At 47.4% G+C, this 14,827-nt stretch overlaps 1 long non-coding RNA gene across 3 annotated transcripts; it reads left to right on the top strand.

Annotated features, from left to right (window-relative positions):
• The first annotated feature begins 5,719 nt into the window (after positions 1-5,719).
• LOC144300935 (uncharacterized) lies at positions 5,720-10,918 on the top strand. 3 transcript variants are annotated; one of them, XR_013367678.1, is made up of 4 exons: positions 5,720-6,375; positions 8,292-8,630; positions 8,756-8,917; positions 9,916-10,916. It is a non-coding gene; the product is annotated as an uncharacterized LOC144300935 (long non-coding RNA). The 3 variants fall into 3 exon arrangements; XR_013367677.1 differs by having other exon boundaries at positions 5,720-8,630; positions 8,734-8,917; positions 9,916-10,918; XR_013367675.1 differs by having other exon boundaries at positions 5,720-8,630; positions 9,916-10,917.
• Positions 10,919-14,827: the final 3,909 nt, after the last annotated feature.

Raw genomic sequence — 14,827 nt, 5'->3', positions numbered from 1 at the left:
GCCCGGAGGAGCCCTGAGCCTCACCGGGAGATGATGCTCCATGAGGATGGGCTGTGTTCCCAGAAGCTGGGTCCCCCATGGGAAGAATTCACGGGTCAGGAAGCAGGGAGTGCGAGGGGGAGTGGCCCCACTGCCAAGACTCCCAGTGACCCCCGAGGACGCTCTGTGTCCAGTCCCCGCACCCCTGTGTCCCGTGGTGTTAGAGTCTTGGTCTCCAAGGGAGGCGTACGTTCCCAGCGAGACACAGGAAGGCCCCAGGATCTCTCAGCTGTGGCTGCCACCTGGGGACCTCAGGCTCCTGATGCTCAGAGGTCTGCAGGCAGGGAGAGGGTCATCACCTTGGCAGGAGAGCTGACCCGGGTCTCCAGGAGGATGTCGGTCTAAGGGGGCCCCCACAGGTCCATGTGGCCCCCCTCAGTGCTCCTTTGCCCGATTGTGACGGTAAAACAACAAGGGCCCAGCTGGTCTGAGAAGCGCTCGGGGCCTGGGCCTCGAGCCCATCCTGATATCTGGGGCTCACGGGCGGGCCAGCCCCGAGGCCGGCGGATTTGCGGGCTGAGGACACGGGGCTCCAGGTTGGGCTGTCGAGGAAGTGACAGCGCATACGTGTTGCGGCCCTGGGACAGCTACGGTGGTGGAGGCTGCTGATCCTGGTGGGGTTCAAGGCCTGGCCATGATGGTCCAGCCTGCGCTGGACCCCACACTGTCGGACCCCACACTCGGAGCTCCCCGGGGGCGGGCTGAAGCCCCGTCCTGCCTCTGCCGCATTCACTTTGCCTCCTTTCCAGACCCGCTTCTTCTCCATCCTTCTAGAGAGGTTGCTCTCTGATAAACGTGCCCCCCACTTGCATCACCGCACGGGCTCCCGGGGAACCCTCCAGGCGGAGGGGGCAGCAGCGGGTCTCCCAGCGGGCCAGATGCCGCGGTGGTCACGTTACACGCTGGACTCAAATATTGAGATGTTCTTAAGAAAACAAAGAGCAAAAGACAAGGAAGGGACGCCCACGCTGGGGGCTGTGTGCCTTCGCACTCTCCATGCACAGGATCCCCGAAGGGGAAGGGGTTTCCGAGGGACCCCCACCCCCTGCCGACCTGCACCTTCCACGCCCACCTGCTGGGGAGCCCGGCTTGACTCTAGGGCTTGTGTCCTGGGACCTCAGCGCGCCCCCGATGCATCTGCCCACCCGGGGCTGCCCTTCTCTTCCACGAGGCAAACCTGAAGGGAGAAAACCAAAAAGGGAAAAACTTGCAGCCTTGGGGTCACAGCTTGTGTCGTCTGCGTTTGCACATTCGAGGGAGGGCCTGCTTTCCTAGTCCGCTCCCTCAACTCCCCTTCCGAGAGGTCCTGCTCCTTTTCTGTCTCCTCTCCCATTTCCAGACCTGGAGTCACACACGCACACACACGTGTGCACAGACACGATTTCCTGTGAATCCAAAAAACAAGAAAGAAAACAAAAAGCTGGCAGATGCTGATTTTTCCGCTTAAGTGCACATATTTTATAGTATTTCTCTGTGTTTTTCTCCCAAGACGCCCACCTGACCTCACTCGCTCTCCAAATTCCCTCCATTGTGGCCAAATGTCACAGATCGTGTGAGGCGGTTTCAGCCCATGAAAATATGCCATAAATGAGCGCGGCTGCCCCTTGCTCTTAACCCTTGCCTTCCCTGGGGCAGCGAGCTCCTCTTCCTACACGAGAAGCCCCTTCATCAGCAAGGTCTTTCTGCCGGGAGCAGGGGGGGATCGAGAGCGCACCCCGGGTAGGAAGCTAAATGAAAACAATCAGACTCCTTGGTTTGCATTTGCCTACACAAGTCTTGGCATTTCCACTAGGATTTCCCGAGCCGGGGGAGGAAAAACCACCCAGCTGTGCCTGGCTCAGTCGGCTCGGAGACAGAGACCCTGCGGGACATGTCGGAGCCCTCGGTCCCCACCTTAGAACTGAAATTTGTTACGAGGACAAGAAAAAAGAAAAGTAACGCTATCACAAAAATGTAAGCAATTACTTCAGAAGCCGACTTAAAGGAAAGACAAAAAGACAATTCTTGGGCCTCCTCCGTGCAGGCTGAGCTGTGATTTCTGCATAAACATCAAAGTCGACTTTTTAATTTTCTTAGAGGTTTTCAACAGCTTCTGGAAACACGCACCATTTTCAGGCGTATCGGGGGCCAAGCACAACAATAGTCGGAGCTCAAACGTGACTGAACGGCGGTGTATTCCTGAGACATTTCCACCAGACATCTAAAGAGATGTCCCAATTTTCATCTAATTTGCAAAGAATCTTATGTGACAGGAAGCTCCAACTGCAGGGAGCTCTGGGTCTCTGAAGGCCCAGGGCCGTGGCTGGAGGGTCAGGGTGCAGCAGCGCGCTGCTCGTGAAACCCTGGAGCTCCCAGGTTCCTCTATCACCTGAACTGCTTACCTGCAGTCTGCTGCGTTAGGGCTGCGTTCCGGGGTTCCTAAAGGGGAACGCTGCTGTGAACGTTTTCCTTCAGAAAGCCTCCGCTTTGCTTCTTAGGAGGAGGACCAACTGCTGGTTCTAATCTCAGGCCCCCTGGGACCGTGCAGAGCTCCCTGGAAAATGCAATGTGTATGACTCCTGATTTTCTTTTTTTAGATTTTATTTATTTTAAAGACAGAAAGAGAGAGAGAGGATCAGGGAGGAGAGGGAGAAGCAGACTCCAGTGTGGGGCTCGATCCCAGGACCCTGTGACCATGACCTGAGCTGAACTCAAGAGCGGGTCGCTAAACAGATGGAGCCACCCAAGCGCCCCAACTCCTGAAAATTTTTAAGTATGTGAAAAACGAAGTTAGAGTAACATAAAAGCTCTCAGTTGCTGCCAGTTCAAAGATACCTCTGGGAACTTGGGGGCAGAGCGACACCGGGGTATCAGAGGAGCAGATGGGGTATCAGCCCCACCCTCCCAGCCCTCAGCCTCAGCGGCAGGCTGTGTGTCCCCGACCAGGACATTTCCGTCCTCCCTCTCTAGCTCTAAGATGCAGACGAAGATGAGGTAATGTGCAGAGAGCGCGTGTGCACGGCCGCCCAAATGTGCAGCTTATCGTTACGCCTGTTGTCTTGGTCATTTCTGTGCAAACCAACTATAAATTCTTCAGTGGGATTGAAATGGTCTGAAATGTCAGTGTGAATGACTCCCTGGAATATGTGTACATATAATACACACAATGTTTTACTGTCTGGGCGCCTTTTTCTGTTGGAAATATTTTATTGTTTCAGATACAGCACAGCTGTGAGTTCACCATCTCCTTAGCAACAGATGCTAAAGTTCTTTGTGTCAAATTCGACCATTGTGTGGACCGGGCCCCCTCCATGGCTCCGCTTCTCCCTCTGACTGCTGACTTTCCCAGCCTTTCCGGGGCAGACCACCAGGAATGAATCAAATTGATTCTGTTTTTGCTTTTGTTGTGTTTTGTTTTTTTAAACTGTGTAGTAAGATCTACATCGCATAAAATTTAGCACTTTAACCATTTCTAAGGATACAATTCCATGGCATTAAGTACAGCCTCATTGTTCAGTGTCTTATTGTTTTTAATATTGATTTCACACCCATTTGTTGAATCTGGCCCTGGGCCAGGCTGCTAATAGTACAGTGAAGGAATCAAGATCCTTGACCTCTTGTAAGTTGATGGCACTAACAGCCAGGTGCATTGGTTTCTGTAAAGATCTTGATAAGAAGAAAAGCAGAGGGCACATGGCTAAGGGCATGCTTTTAGAGACTACGGTCAGGGAGGTCCCCTCTGAGGAGGTGCCCTAGGTCTGAGACGCCACAAATGTGAAGAGGACCAGCCCTGATGAGGTCTAGAGAGGAATTTTATGATGAAAAGAAACACACAAGAAATGACAATGAATGCTTCGAGTTGATTTAAAAAATAATAATAAACAAAACATACTTGGTATGTGTGAAGGATGAAGATGAGGTCATTGAGCTGGAGCATGATCCACCCTGCGGTGTGCCCCAGAGGAAGTCGGGGGGTTGGGTAGGAGTCCATGATGCTAACAGTACTACCCAACTTCATTGGGAAGCCATAGGGGGTCCAGGGGGGGTGCAAGGCAGGAGCTTCTGTGATATGCATAATGCTGGGAAAGGTCATTCTGAAATGCAGGATGTATGCAAGGTGGATAGTCGGGGGGAAAGAAGGGAAGGAGAGAATGTCCCAGAGGCTCCTCTGGAAGTCCTGGAGAGAATGGGGTGGTTTGAATCAGGGGGATGGTGACACAGATCACAGTGTGTGCAGAGGTGGCGTGGGACCAGCTCTTACAATAGGACTGTAGCCACAAAACCAAGAAGCCTTCTGAGTTTTAGGCCTGCACAACAGAATAAAGGTGGTTCATATACTAAGTGGGGGAGAGTGAGAGAGGAGAAATGTTTTGTCGGGAGGGAAATGAGAGTCAAGACTTCTCCTGGGGACAGACTGGGCTGGCAGGGAGATCTAAGAACCCAGTGCTCCATGGAGAAGCCAGGCTGGCCTACGTGCAGGGCACCACTGGAACATAGGGTGTTCAAAACTGGGAGGGGTGGGGATAAGACGCCCTAGGAATAGAATCAGTGTCTATTTGTAAAGGGAACAGAATCTTGGCCTATGACCCTGGATAAGTCCCTACTCTGGTTTCCATCTGAAGAGTAAGAAGGCTGTCCATGGCTAATGCCAAGGCTCCTTTCCAGCTAAATGTTCACAATTCTTTCTCATCTCCTTCCAAGGGCCTTGTTCTTCGCACACAAAGATGCCTCTGAGCCATCCACTGAGTGATGGCCCCTGGATGGAAGGCGGTCATCTAGAAGGCCACCATCACTCTTGAAATTTCCCGCTGACAGAGTTCACCACTGGGTACAAGCAGAAAGCCAGTTTTCTTGGCGGAAAAAGATGCTTCTGTTCAGTTCTTGAAGAATATAGTGGTGGCGATTGGCGGCAGCCGCGAGGGTGGGGGCGAGGGAAGGGGAAGTTGATCAAAGCTGGGTCAGAAAGTATTACTCCTCCAAATGGTCTTCATGGCATGAGGCCCGGGTCGTGGCTGTCTTCCTCTGAAACTCCCCTCTGTCTCCTCCACCACCCACTCTTCTCCAACCTTCCTCGAGTCCTGTGGGACCATTAGCAGTGAACCAATAAGATAAACAGGGGGCACGTTGGAAGCAAATCAATCTCAGAGTTTATTAAAAACCAGCTCTTGCAGAATATTTTTTAAGTCCTCAGGGAAAATACTTCCAACAACCCTATAAATCCCCTTGGCCTTTGGCTTTGAGCAAACATACCGCGGATTCAAAAATGAACTTGGTTTTAAGCTAACCAGCCTTTCTTGTGTCCGATCCACTGCCATCACCTTAACAAGTGTTCAATCTACAGAAGGTTTAGAAAACTAGAAAAAGAAAAAGTGCTCCCAGAACCTCAGTGGTTTTGAAAAAAAGAACATTTCCTTCAATATTGCCTGATGTGCCTTAAAATGACAAGACGGCTGACAAGATGGTGCTCGGCGGAAGGGCGGGAAGAAGGAGTCACACAGATGTGGCTTCGGGTCCCAGCTCGGACCCTCCCAGCATGTGGCCGTGACCGAGTCCCTTGACCTCCCGAAGCCCGAGTGCTTGTCTATGAAACAGAGTTAAGTTCTCAGGGCTCTTGTGACGATGATTGCTCCCATCCTTCTCAGTTATTCTCAATATGATTGTGACTCATGGAAGCTAGAGTCAGAATTCCTATTCAGAACTTCAGAACTTCAGAATTCCTATTCTCCAAGTGGTCACTTTACTCACCAAACGCAATCATTGGTTTTTCAAAAGTTCCCTTACAGTGAACATTTTCCCGAGGACAACATTTGGTAGGGGGAGGGGGCTAACCGTAGCCAGAAAGGGTAGCTGGAATTAGAACCTGACTCCCCCTGGCACAGCAGCGCAGCATTCATTCAGAGGCGAGTGAGAGGTGGCTCCTCATGTTGGAGAAGGAGCTGCAACATCCCACAGAGCTGCAGCTGGAGTTACGTGGTCAACGGACAAGCCTGCAGGAAGACATGGTGGTTGGCGTGACCTCACTGGGCCTAGAGCACAGCCTGGGTCAGGGCTGGGACTGAGCCTTGGCAACCACCAGTCTGTGAAGACAGGACAACCACCTCATCGATGGCACCAAGCAAGCTTTTCCCACTCCTGCAAAAATCATTCAAAGCCCTTCCCCTAGTGTTGCCCTCATCTACCCCACGGAGAGCTGTCGGCCTGGGTTCTGTGTAGCACACCCTGATTCTTACTGTGGGAGGAGTCCCACAGAGGGCTCGCCCAGCAGTAGGCCGAGTGCTGGCCCTATGCAACGTGGCCATTTCAGATGCAGGGAACCGAGATGCTGAGGCTTGGCAATGGCGCCCCCAATGTCTTCGGGTGAGACTACTGAGGAATGCTGAGGGGGAGATGGCATTGGCCTTGAGGGCCCTCACAGGCAGATCGGGGAATGGACTTGGGAAGTGGGATGGAAGGTGATTTCTTCAAAAGGTGAAGCCTGAGCTGGCCAGGACTCCAGCTCCACCGCCCAGGCTGGGAGGCGTGTGAAAATGCCTCACCTATGATGAACCGTGGCATCACGTCCTGCAAGCATTCAGTTCTTCCTTCCTATATGCCTTTTCAGGTGTCAGGGATGGAGTGGAGAACATGAAAGGCCAGGCTTCCTCAGGGAGCGTTGGGTGGGTGGGGAAAGCCCGGAAGCACACAGTGACTGAGGAAGTGCATCAACAAAGTGTCCCTGGGACCTGAGTGTGGAGATGGCCACGAAGCCAGGAATAAGCTGTAGGCCAGTTGCCGGGGCACTGCTCAGATTGTGCGAGGACCCCCTCTTTGGGCCTGGATGTCTAGCAATAGTCTGGTGCTCTGTGGGACAGGGGACAGGGGCAGTAGGGACAGCTTGACTTTTTGAAGAATAAGAAGAAGACAAGTAAGAAGGGGCTGTCAGGAGTGCAAGATGGGAAGGGTGGGCTGGTGGGTGTTTGATTTTACTCCAGGTAGGATGGGCCATGGCTTGCTTTAAGCACTGACATGGCAAGGCCTGGATCTCTGCCGCCACTGGGGAGGTGGACAGTAGGGGCAGGGTGACAGCAGCTGGGGTCCAGGCAGGAAGCCACTGTGGCTGAGCATGAGAGACACTCAGGAACAGCAGCTTCGAGGAGGCCAACTGGGAGGAGGGAGAGCTCAGGAAGGCAGAGCAAAGGCCCCTCCTGGAGACACATGGAGCCTCCCTGTCCCCACTGCTAGGCTTCTTGCCTACCCTTAGTTAAATAACTGGGGTTGCTTCCTTAGCACTTTGCAAAAGGCTCCTCCAGTAGTGCTGATGGGGTTGTTCAGAGCCTGCTAATTACTGAGCAAGTGGGATGGGAACACCGTGTGGAGGATCTTAATCTAGGACAGTGTTTTTGTGAAGTTCAGGAAGTTCTCTCAGAGGGTCGTTAACTCTGTTGAGCCACAGGGGAACCAATTCAGCATCCTTGGGGAATCATCCCAAAAACCAGGCTCCGGTTGAGGGCATGAACTCGTTTTGGTTCTTGTTTATCCTGGAGAAGTAATCGCTTGATTCCCTGTAGAAATGGTGAATATTATACTGTAACCTGTTCGAGAATATTCTATCTTGAATTTCACTATCATGCTCTTCTACAAAGAAGTGGAATGACATTCTCAGGAACACAGGTTATTATACATCTTTGAAACGCCACTTGGCATCTCTAAGGATGGTTTCCATTCAACTCTTCAGGCAGATCACTGAGCTAAAAAATAATCATCAATTGAAGGTGCCCTTTGATATTAATACCGAACACTTTCTTAGTCCCAATTTAATGGAAGTTGTGTTGAAATATTATGTCTTAACCAAATCTCTATTTCACAAAATTAGTAACCTTCATTTTGTCAGCTCACCTAAGAGGGAAAAAAAATCACAATTTACTATAAATGAAAAAAAAAAATCAAGCATAGACATTTCTCTACTTTCCAATGATAAAAAAAAAACTTCTCAAAAATGGAAGATTTTGCAGAAAAATTCAGAAAGATTTATTCCTCAAGTATCATAATTATGCATAAAAGTCTCCATTATGTCATGTCATCTGGGCACTTCCTGAACATTGAGACCTTCAATAATTAATTTTAATACGAAATTTGGCTGCATCTGCACATTGGAAACAACAGCTAGATAGACCACCTGGATTAAAATACATCAGTAACTTGTACGATGTTTATTTCTTATAGGGTGTAGAAATATTATGTGTGTGTGTGTGTGTGTTTCTTGGATTAAGTGACAGGAGGGTTTTTGTTTCCAGATAGAGCAGATTCAGAGAAGTTCATTTTGCCAATCTTACTGGCCTGTAAAAGCTTGGATTTAAAGAAATACAAAAAGACAGATCAAGTAAAAATCCCTCCCCACATCAAAAACCTAAGAACGCCGTTGAAATTCTAACAACAACAAAAAGACTTCCATTGGTGTGCCATGTGCAATCTGCCACTCCAAAAGGTATCTGAAACCTCTAGATAAATTATCACCGACTTGTTGGAAGTTGCATATATTGATTAAAACATCAAGCAGTTACATACAAACCAATAATGAATTACTTCACGCCGGAAGATAAAACTTTGTGATATTTAAAATTACAGACTTGAAAGTAAGTAAAATTACCCCTAATTACGCAGAAGGGAACAACACCTTCGCAGTAAACAAGATAAGCACCTCAAACAGCGCTAATAATTTTAATTAACATTTTCTAGTTTCCTTTCACCTCTTTTCAAGGTCACCTCCTCCCTCTCGGAGGAAATGCACTACAACTGCCACCGCCGCCGCCGCCGCTGCCACCGCTGCGCACACTTCCCTCGAAGTCCTTACCGTCAGGATGAGGACCCGGGACTATTTCAGAGCGCTGATTTTTTAAAAAATAAGTAATTGTGCACCAAGGTAAATATTGAATCACAGCAGCCCGTTAGCGATGATTTAAAAATGAATTGCAAATCTAATTTCCCAACCTTGTTAAGATTGTAACTTGTCTTTACTAAGTCCCTCGATTTAAATTATGAAATATGCCCGAACTGTTGAATATTCAGATTATAATCCAAGTCTAGAAGAGTTTAGCTATCAAGGCTGCAAATGAACCTCATGCATAACACAACCTATCTACATAGTATTTGTATTCTCTGTTGAGTGCCGATTAATACATTCATTTGTTCAAGATTTATGATTTTGCTAAACTGTTTTCTCTCTTTTGTAAATTAAGAAACCAGTAAGAATGGGGCTTTGTTATATCAATGGGTTTGTTCCATGCCACAAATTTAATGTACGGGGTCACTCAGAATATAATGTGTAGTGAAAGAATCTCATTAGGCTAAAATGAATGTAAAATGTGTCAATTTGATCCAAATGAGAACTGTAGTAAAACCATGTTTGATGTTCATGTGCAATAAATCTTTAACATTTGTCTGTAAAGTATTAGAGAACCCACAGGGAAATCTGTGTTTGTGATAGCAGCACATTCCCCATGCTTTTCCTCTATTATTCTTTGTTGGCATTTAGCATATGGAAGTAAAAGTGAAAATCTAAGATGGGGGTTATTAACTATGATTCTAAAGTAAATAGAAAACGAACCACACGGCGCGCGTTAGAAGGCTCTAGGAAAACTAGGAGTCGATTTGGAAAATAAGGAAAACAAACCTTTGAAGACACCTTCATTGTGCATTTTGAGAGATGCTATAAATAGTCCTTCAGTTTCAATCTTGGAAAACAGCGCCCGGTTTGATCTATGTTTGCCTTGAGTGTCTTTTAGCTTTAGATTTGATTTGGGGAAGATTTTAATGTTTTCATTTTATGTTGCATATGTGATGACCATTATCTTTCCAATTCATTTTTATTTTGATATATTCATATTGTTAATTACTGTTGTATTTCAATTTTCTCCCTAGTATTTTTGTTCCTTCATAATGGCTTTATGGTTCACTGGACCGAAATGACTAAAATGAAAGATTTCCAAGATTTCTTCTGGGAGTAATTTACAAAAGACCACCATTTTTAATTGCTCCTGATGTTTAGTTCTGGATATCTGCTTCAGAAAGAAATCAATCTCCGTCTTTTAGGTGCCATACTGAGCACATCATCATCTCTTTTAGAAATCTTGATAATTAAACCTTTTTTCCTCCACAAATGACTCAAACATTTTCCTTCTTGATCTGACTCCTCTAGCAGTTTCGAGCACAATAATGCACGCACTATCTCTGTTTACAATCGTGTCACTCTTTGCTTTTTGCAGAAACTGGTTTTGTTCTTTAATGTCGGGAAAGATAATAATTATCAGGGTGACGTCAAAAATCATTAAGGGAAGTGGCAGGGTCTACCCAATAGGAGAGTTATTCTGGCGCAGGGACGGGAGAGAATTAATTTCCCGATGTTACCATAATTAAAATCATCTGCAGAATCCCAAGTACAAGGAAAAGTTAACAATCGGTACGTCTTCAGTAAGAAACAGCTTCTTGAAAAAATCGGTGTGTTAAAGATATCATAGCGTCATTGATGAGATTGGCTGGAACATTCTGTCAAGAAGCCATTTCTCGCTAAGGCACCTGGCTCAGATTCTCTTAGAAGGCAACGTTCCGTGTTTGCAGGAGCATCGACACGCGTTCCCAGGAAACACGCTGATTTCAATGTCAAATTAGCATGTGGATGGAAAGAGGACTCTCCTTTCATTACCTTTTAACTAGATGGCCATTGCCGGTTTGGCACAGAAAACTGTCACCGTGAGACATCTGCTGCAACTGTCTTCTCTACCACGTAGTCGCTCCAGTTGTCAAGGTTGCGGTAACTGATGGCCAGCGTTCTTGTTCGCTTTTGTAAAACTCTATTCTTAACATTCACGTTGATTATAAATGTCTGTGTGGACACAAACACCGGGAGTAAACTATTGTACTTACGTCTGCACAGAGTATTGAGTTAGGGCTCGTGCCCAGACGAAGACTCTTTCTTCAGGGCAGGTGTGCGCAGTCTACGCGGCGCTATGATTCTGTAGGTGACAATGCTGTCTTTCCTTTTCACTTGATATCCCAAGGACGCATCTGTATTTTCCACTGGAGTTCGGAATATATTACACGACATTTTTTGAAGCAGATTTATTTTCCTAATTATGCTTGGCTTTGATTAATATTAAAATCAGTTGCCATCTCCTGAGTGTACACCGTGTTGGAAGGCGGCCCAGGAGCACACGAGGAGTCGAAGGGAAGCCAGCCTGGTATTTTCCTGTGGATAATTCAAATACAGGATCAGGAGTGGACCGTAGTGAATTCTGTTACAGACTTGCAGTTCTAGAAACAGGTTCCAGAGGAAGGCTGGCCCACGCTCTCAACCAGAGGCAGCCTCCGTCTGGCCGTGGTACAGGCGCCCGCTGTCCGAGGGAGATTCAAGTGTGAAGCTTCTGGGCTCGCCCTTGTGTGGGCACCTAGCAGGGCGCCGAGAGCTTCCACAGCAGTGGGGCATTTGTAATTTGCAGGACCTCAAAAAGGGTGTATGCTTTTGACCTCTCCACCCCCAAAATGGATTCATCCAGTCCATTGTGATTGGCACAGATTTTGTTTTCTAGTTTTCACTCTATGTTGTGTTTATATCCAGGCTTGAATTAGAAACAAGCAGTTTGAAGACAAGGGGGGAGGGAGGGCACACATTTCCCTTGGTTCCATTTCATTGTCCTGGAAAAGAACGAGATCCCAGGCATAATGTCCTCTGAATGCCCTCCCCGCGTCCCCAATCCATGCCTTCCTTCCAATTTCCCCAGCCAACTGCAGCCCCTAGCCCAGGGCCTCATCCATCTCATTCCCAATGCCCCTTCATCCATCCCCATCACTTATGCAGCCTGGTTAGTCTTTCCACGGAACACTCCACTCATCTGTTTAGACTTGAACTCAGAGCGACAGGGACCTCCATGGCCCAGCACATAGCCTCCTCGGCCAGCTGCCCTTCTGCCTTATGAACACTCTGTACTCTAGGCAATTGGTAGAGGAAGAAAAAAAAAAAAAAAAAGACCAGGAAATGAATTCCCCACCCTCCCCTTAACAGCCTCTTGAATTTGCACAAGTGAAATCCCCTAAACTTCTGTGTGTGCCTCTATAAAATTGAGCTGAAAATAATCCCTACCTCAGAAGGCTTTTGGAGCATTAATAACACAAAATATATGAATCTGAGGCAGTGCTTGGTACACAGTAGGTGCTCAATAAAAGTTGTGTTCTTTTTTTGGTACTGACAATCCCTTGAACGTCCGTACTGCTCTCGTGGCAGTCACTCAGCCTGTGTCAATTTATAGAACACTCTTCCCCCACCCTCGCTTACCTGTCAAAATCCTCAGTGCCCTTCAGGACCTATGTATTAAGTCTCCCACACTCCACCTTGTCACTGTCCGAATGGGGCCCTGTCTCAGCCACCCCTGAGTCTCCAGGGCCAACTGGAACAGAGCGTGCACTCAACAAATTAGCGTTAAATGAATAAATGAGCTGAAATGTGACCTCTTCCAAGGAACCATTCCAACCCCTCCCATCCAAAAGCACTCTTGCCCTCCTCTGAGCTCGGATGGACCATTTTTCTGCACCTTTAAGGTGGTGTCTAATACTTTCGGTCTTATAATTGGGGAGACGAGCTATACACAAACACAGCCATAATATATTGAGCTCCTTGGGGGCAAAGGCTGTCTCAGCTGCTATGATGGAAACATCCATGACATTCATGGCAGACCCTAAAGGATTATTTTGATGGAAGGTGTTCCTTGCTCCATGTAATAGATCCAATTTAGCCAAGTGCTCCATCAAGCAAGTTTCCGATTCTCTCATTGACTTAATTATAGATACATAAAATTTGGCACGGATTACATGAGTGACTATTTAACCCCTAGATCCCCAGATAAATTGTTGACATTGATTTGGAAATAATCCCTAAAACTTGACTTATTTTTTTTCTCCCCCCAGCACAAAGTTTAGAGTGATTTTTTTTTTTACGAGCTCCCCTCCCCCACGTTGTTCCAATCCTTACACTTGCAGGTCTCTCTCCAGACATCTTTGCCCAGTAATAATTACGGTGTGTTCCCAACCTAACTGATGGCTGGTGTCCTCATTAAGGACCATTACCCTGAAAAGGGTGTTTATTGAACCTGGCAGAGTGCTGATATTTGTTAGACCCTGTCATATGGTTGATGGCGTTTAGTCAGAACTCATTCGGAAACAGGAGTGAGCCGTTCAAACTGGCACCGGCAGCAGGGACACGGAGGTGGGCTCAAGATGGCAGCACAACTCTCCATGGCGCCCGCAGGCCAAGGAAGGCTGTTCCACCAGGTGGCTTGACCCCTCCACTCCCTCTGCTCTGAATCCTGTTAAATGGATTTCTGTTGAGTGAGAGGTACTCATACCAAATCGATAGAAATTAGAGAAACCACGGTATGTTTGAATTTCACAACTACTTTTGTCCTACGCACGCCATGCCAGGATTATTTTAAAAGGATTGTGACTAATTAGAGAATGGATACCATTGGGGAAAAGTATGTTTTCAGATAAACCAGTAATTTAATTCTCTATATAATTACAAAGGATTGAGCTCAGTGAGAGATAGGAGAATTCATTATCTTCTGGGAGATATTACAAAGATAGAGATTTTTGTGTAAATCCCTAGAATTGTATGCGTTAGTCATTATATTTCGTAAAATTATGTACACCACACAAACCGGAATGTTGGGGGCATCGATGTGGAAAGACAAGGACCAGAACCTGGATCAATACTCCAGAGTTTCAGTCTGGCTTCCTCACTACTCCCCAGCTGTGGGAGGACAAGGCACATCCTTGCTGTAGTCGTCTATCAGGTAAAATTCATCGATTCCAATGACCTTAAAACATGTTTGATGTGTTGGAAATGCTGGTGTAGGACCAAGCAAAAGATAGATGAATTCGTTCCTTAGAGGTATTCACAGCGTGGCGGATGGCGGGGTGGTGTGTTTCTGTAAACGTTTCTTGATGTGCAGACATTCTACAAATAGGTGTGGAGACTGGGACCCAGAGAAACACAAAAGCTGAAAGACCTAATTCTGCCCAGAAAGAATGGACTCAAAGCCAAGACAAAGGCTACCACTGATGGCTGGCCCTTACTGAGGGCTTACCGTCAGACCTCTGCACTGATGCACTCATTTCATTTGTTGAAACACCATCTACTCAATCTCTACATTTTAAAGGATGAGGCATAGATCCTCAGGTGGAGATAGAAATGAAAGGCAAAGGGAACAGCTTCCAGAGAAGAATTAAAGCATTGGTGTATTTGTTCATCTATTTGTACCACAAATATCCGGATATGGGACATTGTGCTAGGTTCTGGGATTCTAGCAGGAAACAAAAACAGTCTTTACTGTCTCACAATGATCAAGCACACGTTTTTCAAGTGATTCAACAGTTATTCAAACAAATAGTCATCAAACACCCTGTCCAAAGGTTCTGTCTCAGGGGGTTGCGAGACCTGGTACAGAGACTATGGGGGGGGACTTAATCTGGCCAAGGCAACGGGCAGTGAAGCTAAGTCTTAAAGGAAGGAGCAGAGAGAGACAGACTTGGTTGAGAGGGAAGGAGAAACCAGAGTAGAGAACAAGTAGGTGTGGGGCCTGGGAAGCAGCCGGGGAGGCTGGGAGCTGAGATTGGAGACCAGGGCAAGGCGAGGGTGGGGGTGGCTGGGCCCTACGGGGCCTTGCTGGCCACACTGGGGGCATTCTGTCTTTGTAGTGACAACTCCAGAAAGCACAGAGAGGGATCCGGTCTGCATGCGGACTGCGGTGTCGGCCAGAAATTGCACAAGGTCAGCGTGGATGCT

Source organism: Canis aureus, chromosome 29 (genome assembly GCF_053574225.1).
Source record: "Canis aureus isolate CA01 chromosome 29, VMU_Caureus_v.1.0, whole genome shotgun sequence".
Classification (NCBI taxonomy): Eukaryota; Metazoa; Chordata; class Mammalia; order Carnivora; family Canidae; genus Canis; species Canis aureus.
This window is presented reverse-complemented; position numbering and strand designations above follow the sequence as displayed.